At 46.8% G+C, this 6,723-nt stretch overlaps 1 long non-coding RNA gene across 1 annotated transcript; it reads right to left on the bottom strand.

Moving 5' to 3' along the window:
- Positions 1-680: 680 nt before the first annotated feature.
- Positions 681-5,454, bottom strand: LOC147652304 (uncharacterized). The gene is made up of 2 exons (XR_015288926.1): positions 5,201-5,454; positions 681-5,114 (listed from the first exon to the last, which is right to left on the bottom strand). It is a non-coding gene; the product is annotated as an uncharacterized LOC147652304 (long non-coding RNA).
- Positions 5,455-6,723: the final 1,269 nt, after the last annotated feature.

Genomic DNA, 6,723 nt, shown 5'->3' with positions numbered 1-6,723 from the left:
ATCAAGTGATCCTGCAAGCAGCATGGCTGGCTGGGGGGGCTGCTCTGCCATGACCTTGGCCTCTCCAGCCCTTCATTCTCAGCAAGCACATCCAGCAGAGTGAGTTTTAATGGCACTGTGCAACTCACAGCCACAAAACAAACTGCAGGCAGGACCACAGAAACAGACTGACAGTTTTGCAAACCACTATTAACAATGATTTCATATCTTTTTTTTTTTTTTTTTTAATGCTAGATGTTATGGTCTACTGTCACAGGCAGTTAGGCCCTGGAGCTCTGCCATTCCAGGTGGAAAGTGAGATGGTCTGCAACCCATTGGGGTCTGCTATGGAGAATCACAGAATGGTTTGAGTTAGAAGGGATCTTCAAGACCATCTTGTTCCAACCCCCTGCCATGGACAGGGACACCTTCCACTGTCCCAGGGTGCTCCAAGCCCCGTCCAACCTAGCCTTGGACACTTCCAGGGATCCAGAGGCAGACACAGCTTCTCTGGGCACCCTGTGCCAGGGCCTCCCCACCCTCATAGAAAATAATTTCTTCCTAACAGCTAATCTAAGCCTGCCCCCTTTTAGTTTAAAACCATTCCCCCTTGCTTTATCACCACCTGCCAATGCAAAAAGTTGCTCTCCAAAGCTGTGCTGAAGCTTGGCTATAAATTATAAGTTAAAGCCATGCTTTAATTTATACTACTTTGTACAAATTTTTTTACTACAGTTTGAACTAATATTTTAATTTTGGAGCTGAGCATACTACCTACTGCCAAGAAACATTGCAAATGTGGGAGTTCACAGTGAACTATCAATACAAAAGCACTGCTTCCTTGCTATTACTTATCAGTGTGAGGTGCATGGATCATGCAAAAGCCCTTGACATAGCGCTGTAACATTGCTGGAGTTAAAATGCACGAAAGCTTTTCATGGACAGTGCTGTCATTTGATTTTTTTTTAATTACAACTTAATTTGGAGCCAACAGGAGCCTTGACTGGAAGCTCCTGCCTGCAGAGCCCATTTGTGCTTCAGCAAGAGATGCTGAAAAGGCCATCTCAAAGCTTCCCCAGAAGTACTGTGGATTTCTCCCCCTCTGTGAAATGCCTTTCCTAAAGAAATGACAGTCATCTCCTCAAGCCTTAAACTGAAGGTGTATTTATTTGTTCTGAAGCCAGATGTGAAGAATTGTGTCTGAAGAGGAATTTTCCGGAAGGCCATGTGTGGGATGGAAGGGGCAGTGGGGGATGCCTGCAGGGAGCCTGGCTGTCAGCTCACACTGGAAGGAGCAGCTCAGTCCCTGATTGCATCCTCTGAGCTCCTTCTCCTGTCATAGCCCCAGCAATTGCCATTCCTGGCGTGGTGTCTTCACCTGCCCTCCTTATCTCTTTCCATGATCCCTGCTCTCCCTTTCCCTTTCTGCCCTGTAGGCCTGCAGCTGCTGCTGGAAATAATATTTTTTAATACCATTTCTATCTCTCCCCTCAATCCAGCTGGTGCCATTGTAGGCAGTTTCCAAGTGTCAGTGCTTCTTTCAAATTCACATCCTTCCGCAAGATACGGACACATCCAACCCAGCCTGCTCACTCTCTCCTTTGTGCAGACTTTGTATTGTAAGTTATTTAAACTCCCAGCTATTTTCCTGATTAAATAAACCTGGGACCAGTTACTCTAAAGGCATCAGGCTTTTATTAGAAAGCTACATTGCCACCTTGTTATTTTGAACCCTACTCACCTCTCATCTTCCCACAGACAAAAGCCTCTGAGTTTCTTTATGTATAAGTGCATTCATGCTTTCATTGAGCAGGAATTCTCTTTGCAATCTCTACCCTGGGATGAGCCTGCTCTGCAGATCATATTTGGAGTTTCACTTGGGTTTGATTTTGTCTCTGCTCTGACAACCCCTGGTGAAGTTAATGATGACAAAAGAAGCACTTCAGGATTTGCTCCTGATTTCAGTGATAGGAGTCAGCTCCTGGCCATGCTCTGGGTGCTTGTCTTCCTGCTGCAGTCACATCCAGATTCCAAGAGAACTGGGAAGAGTGGGGGAAGGCAGCAGAGAATATCTTTCAAATTAGGATACACAAGGATGGGTAGAGTACATGGAAAGGCAAGAGAACTGGAATTGCTTACAGTGTATCAGTCATGGCAAAAATAAATGAAGAAACACAGTCTTGCTACAGTTAATGAGTTTACAACTCAGAGCCCAGTGGAGAGACCTGGGCTGTGGATGTACCCCTGGCTCTGGAATGCTGCTGGTGATGCAGGGTTAAAGGTCCAGCCTCCAGCCTTCAGGCACAAAAATGCAAATGTGGTCCAATTTTGACTACCCAGAGGCAGACATCTGCCTTAAAGGGAGCTTAATATAAAGTGTTGGAGCCACCTTTTCTCCAGATAGAGGATTTACAGCATGGGAAGAAGCTAAAAATGTTTTGAAGAGAATTGCTGTTGTTGATATTGTTTACTATTAATTATTGTTACTATTACTTGTGGGAATTATCTTTTCCCTTGGTGTTATGTCTTGCAATTTTCACCAAGCATTTTCTCACTCCAGAACAAGGGAGTGGGATCTTTTGCAGTCATCCCAAACCAGGGGCAAATCTCTGTCTCAGGTCCTGCAGCTGAGGCCAGCAACACAAAGTGCAGCTGGGGAGATGCAGGCCTGCCACCCAAAACACTTCCTGAGCTGCTGGGGTGGCAGTGACATGACAACATCATGAAAAGCCTTGATAAAAAATCGCCTTTTTTTCCCATTAATCAGCTCTGTTAGAGTTGGATGTACCAGCTTTCCTGAGAGAAGTAACCTGCCAGACACCCAAATATTGGCTGTTTAATTTTCCTGAAGTTAATGGAGAGAGTGCCCGTAATTACACGTGGCCTCCTGTAAGTTTTCAGCTTTTGTGATGAAGTAGGAGGCAGCATTATGGCACTTACAGCTATTGATTAGTTAAGCTAATGGACTGAGACTGATTGAATCTATTGCCACGGCCAGGGGATTCTGTGTGGTGTTTCTTTTATGAACTCAATAGAAAACCCCTCTCAATCTGCAGGGGGAGAGGTGGGGGACCAGGGAGGGCCCAGACTGCTGCCACCACACAGTGAGTTCTTCATCTCCATGTGGCACCACCTCCAAATGTCTTCAGACTGAAACTGCTGTGTTAATCCTTGTCCCACTGGTGTACTTCTCACTTGGGATCTAATACAGAATATTCATGGGCCCTGCAATCATCTGCAAGAGATGGAAGTTTTAAGACAGTGCAGAAATATATGAGGTACAATAAATGCCTGAGGACACTGAGGGAACGGCATTAAGGGTTCATTAACAGAGTTCAGTCCTGGGCTCCCTAGGCAATTGTTCCCTTGAACAATCCCACAAAGTCTCTCACACCACACACATCTTTGAGGTGTTTTCATGTAGATTTTCAATTTTATATCCAGTGCTGAAGGCCAAGCTCACCAGGTTTACCACTGCACCTGAATTTCCTTTTCATTACCAGGATGCACCCAATCTGCCTTCCAACCGTTTATTTTTGGTAGGCATTCATCCCAAATTTATCTCCTAAAATTCTGTACCTCCTGGAGTGCAAAGGGGAAGATAGAAGCCACTTCCCTCAGCCCAGACTGAAGGCTGATCAGCACCTTTTCCAGCCATGGAGACATCAAAGCCACTTTGCTTTGCAGGGCTGCCAACACTGTCCCCACAGGCCACTCAGGCTTCTGGGGACAGCTTTGCTCCGTGCCATTCCCCTGCTCCACAGTGAGTGCCAGACAGCATGGAAACTACTCCTGTCAACAGCTTCCAGGTTTATTATTAGATTGGGATTTCAGCTGACAACAACACTGAGGCAACCAGTTTGACTTGCACAGCTGCTGGCTTGTTGGTGTGCAATATTTTCATTATGTGTCAAGGGTGGTGTAACTTCAGCACGGTGCAGAACATGCAGATTGGAAACTGTCTGGCTGAATCATTCAATAAGTAGGTAAAAACCCCAAACACTTCAAAATAAAGACTTCTCCTAGTCAGAAAGATGGATTTCCCAGCTCAAGAAAAAAATATTAGGGACACAGCACAGAAATTAGGCATTAGAGAGATCCCTGGAGGATTGGCTCACATTTCTGTTTCCTCTGCTGGATCCACCTTGTGTCAAAACAATGTTTATAAAGAATGAGCAATTATTTAATGGTCTGGCTAGAGTGTCCAATAGGTTGCTTAGAAGTGCTATAATTATCTATATGCAATAAGAGATGAGTCACATGTTTATAACATCCCTCAGCCATTTAACAAGACATGAACCAGTAAGACAAAATGCAAAGTCCTGATACAAATAGGGAACTTCAGATCCACAGCCAAGGCCCCCAGGCTCCACTGCCTATCCATTCTGGGGATGTGTGTGGTGCTGGGGTATCAGCCTCTCTCCTGCTGCAGCTCTGGGTGGACACAGGTGTCCCACAGGGCCCATGACAGCACCCTGAGTACATCTCTGCTGTCCCCAGGCACCCTGAACATGTGCAGGGCCACCCTGCAGCCTCCCTTGTCACTTCCCAGGGGACACAGCTGGTGGCTCGGTCACCTGCCCCTCCAGGAGCTGCTGGAGCTCAAAGACACAATCCAACACAATAGAAGAGCAAGGACTAATGAAAAGTGATTTTGTGATGCTTTGCTGTTCCCTGCAGGTGGGAACGTGGCCGTCCATCAGCAGGGCAATGCTGACCTCTGCTGCTGAAAAACAAAATTATGGAAAACCACCTGCGACAGCACCGACGTGGCCAGGAGGCTTTGATGGAGCGGCTACAGCCCCAGGCAGGGGTAACATTCGGGATTGCACCTCCAGGCTTGCAAAGCAGAGCTTGAGGAGATGCTCTAACATCCCAGCGGGTCAAGAGCTGGAGCCAATCCTTTCCTGCTGGCTTGGCAGAGATGGGGGCGGTGATCCCACACCTGGAGACAGCTGATGTGTCCAGCCCATCCAGCACAGGGGCTCTTACGAGTCTGGCTGCAGAAACTTCAGCAGTGCTTTGCTCTGCTGGGAGGCACGTGGAGAGAGGATGTCACACAGACAGAAGTGATGCTTCAGCTTCTCAGGCAGCAATCGGGATTTTCACAATTTTTCATAGGTAGTATTAGCTTGCTAAAACACAGTTATAAAAATACAGGTTATTCCTCTTAATTACACCTGGGGTTCAGCAACTAGGAGTGCTCAGAGAAGCACCAGACCTGGAGGCATTTTCTGGGGTCTTCCTCAAGGGCCAGTCACACAGCTTAATATTCCCATTAATGATCTTGGCAGAAAGGAGAAAAATGTGCTGATACCCCAAACCCAGAGGGTGCCTTCAGCAGAGAGGAGAACTGGGATATGGTCCTAAGAGGAATGGATGTCCTTGAAAGTTCAATTTTGGGATGGGAAGAGGTGAGGGACTGTTGTGCTCCAGCATGAGATGGGTCTGTGGTGCCACAGTGATTACACAGCCAGGTGAAAGGGGCAAGAGGAATGCTAAGATGGATCAGCTGGCTGAGGTACTTCCCATGGACATAGGGAAGAGTGAATTTCTGAATTAACTGAGAGCAATTTAGTCAACCTGGCTTACAGAGGAGCTCTCCCACAGATACTGACAGCAGCATGACCCTCTCCCAGGCACTGTGAACGTTCCCGAGGTTTCCCTACTCAAGTTGTTCCTTCTGGTCACCCCTGAGCTTGTTAGGATGGGCACAGTGAGCAGAATTAAATCCATAATGGTTTTGTACTTTGGTTTTACACATTTTGTGGAAAATGCAATGCCCAGCCTAGCAAGATCTTTTGTAAGGGCTCAGGGCAAAAAGTTAATGGAAGCAGCTCTCTCCTGCAAGGATTGCAGGGAAAATTTAGAGGAGCTCTGCAGCCTCCCAGGCACTCCCAGAGATCCATCCTGAGTCCCTCAGCTCCAGTTAGAGAATAAGGGAATAAGATGGGGTAGATGTTTCTGGATTCAGATCCACCAAATTTGGCAGGAAGAGAGAAGGGTCCAGGTGAGGGATAACTGAAGCAGTGGCATTACAAACCTGTTGTAACTCTGACAACTGATTATTTGCTGATTACAGCTGCCTAAACTACTACACATGAGGAACACTGAGGGCCTTCATCTAGAAAAGCTTTGTAATCACACCCCAAATTGAAAACATTCCATTTGTTCCTGACTGCTTCACAGAGCAAGGCATCTGCAGTTCCTGAGCAGCCAAGGTGTAAAGGCAAAGCTCATAAGCTCATGTGTTAACTCAAAACCCTTGGGGATGGTTTGCCATCAGTCAGGTCTGCTGGTATCTGCATAAGGAGTTTTATTTATTGCTGCTGCTAATCCACAGCTGGGCAAACACACAAGGTGAGTGACCCCTGTAGGGAAAAGGAAGAGTCAGGGGCTCAGCAAATGGTCACCAGCTCTCCAGCACACAGAGAAAGCCAGCAGCACTCCACCCTGAGTGAGCTCTGGCTGAGGGATGAGCCGTGTAACCCTCTGCTGCTCCTCGTCAGAGGCAGAATTATGTGTGTTTGTGGTCAAGGTGGTCTATCCTGGGACGTGTATTTCTTAGTCATTGTCACAAGGGCTAATTTATCTCTGGTAATTAGTTTCTGTGCCTTGGAGCAGTGAAGCACAAATAAGCATTTAACATTGATCTATTGCAGCACTTCCCTGGGTAAATAGATGGCTCTGGCGTTGGCTGGTGCTGATGCATTGGTGTCTTTTACGGTCATAGGAGTCACTCAA

This window comes from Cyanistes caeruleus, chromosome 7 (assembly GCF_971803275.1).
Source record: "Cyanistes caeruleus chromosome 7, bCyaCae1.hap1.1, whole genome shotgun sequence".
NCBI classification, from domain to species: Eukaryota; Metazoa; Chordata; class Aves; order Passeriformes; family Paridae; genus Cyanistes; species Cyanistes caeruleus.
The sequence above is the reverse complement of the archived record's forward strand: the minus strand, read 5'-3'. Positions and strand labels throughout refer to the sequence as shown.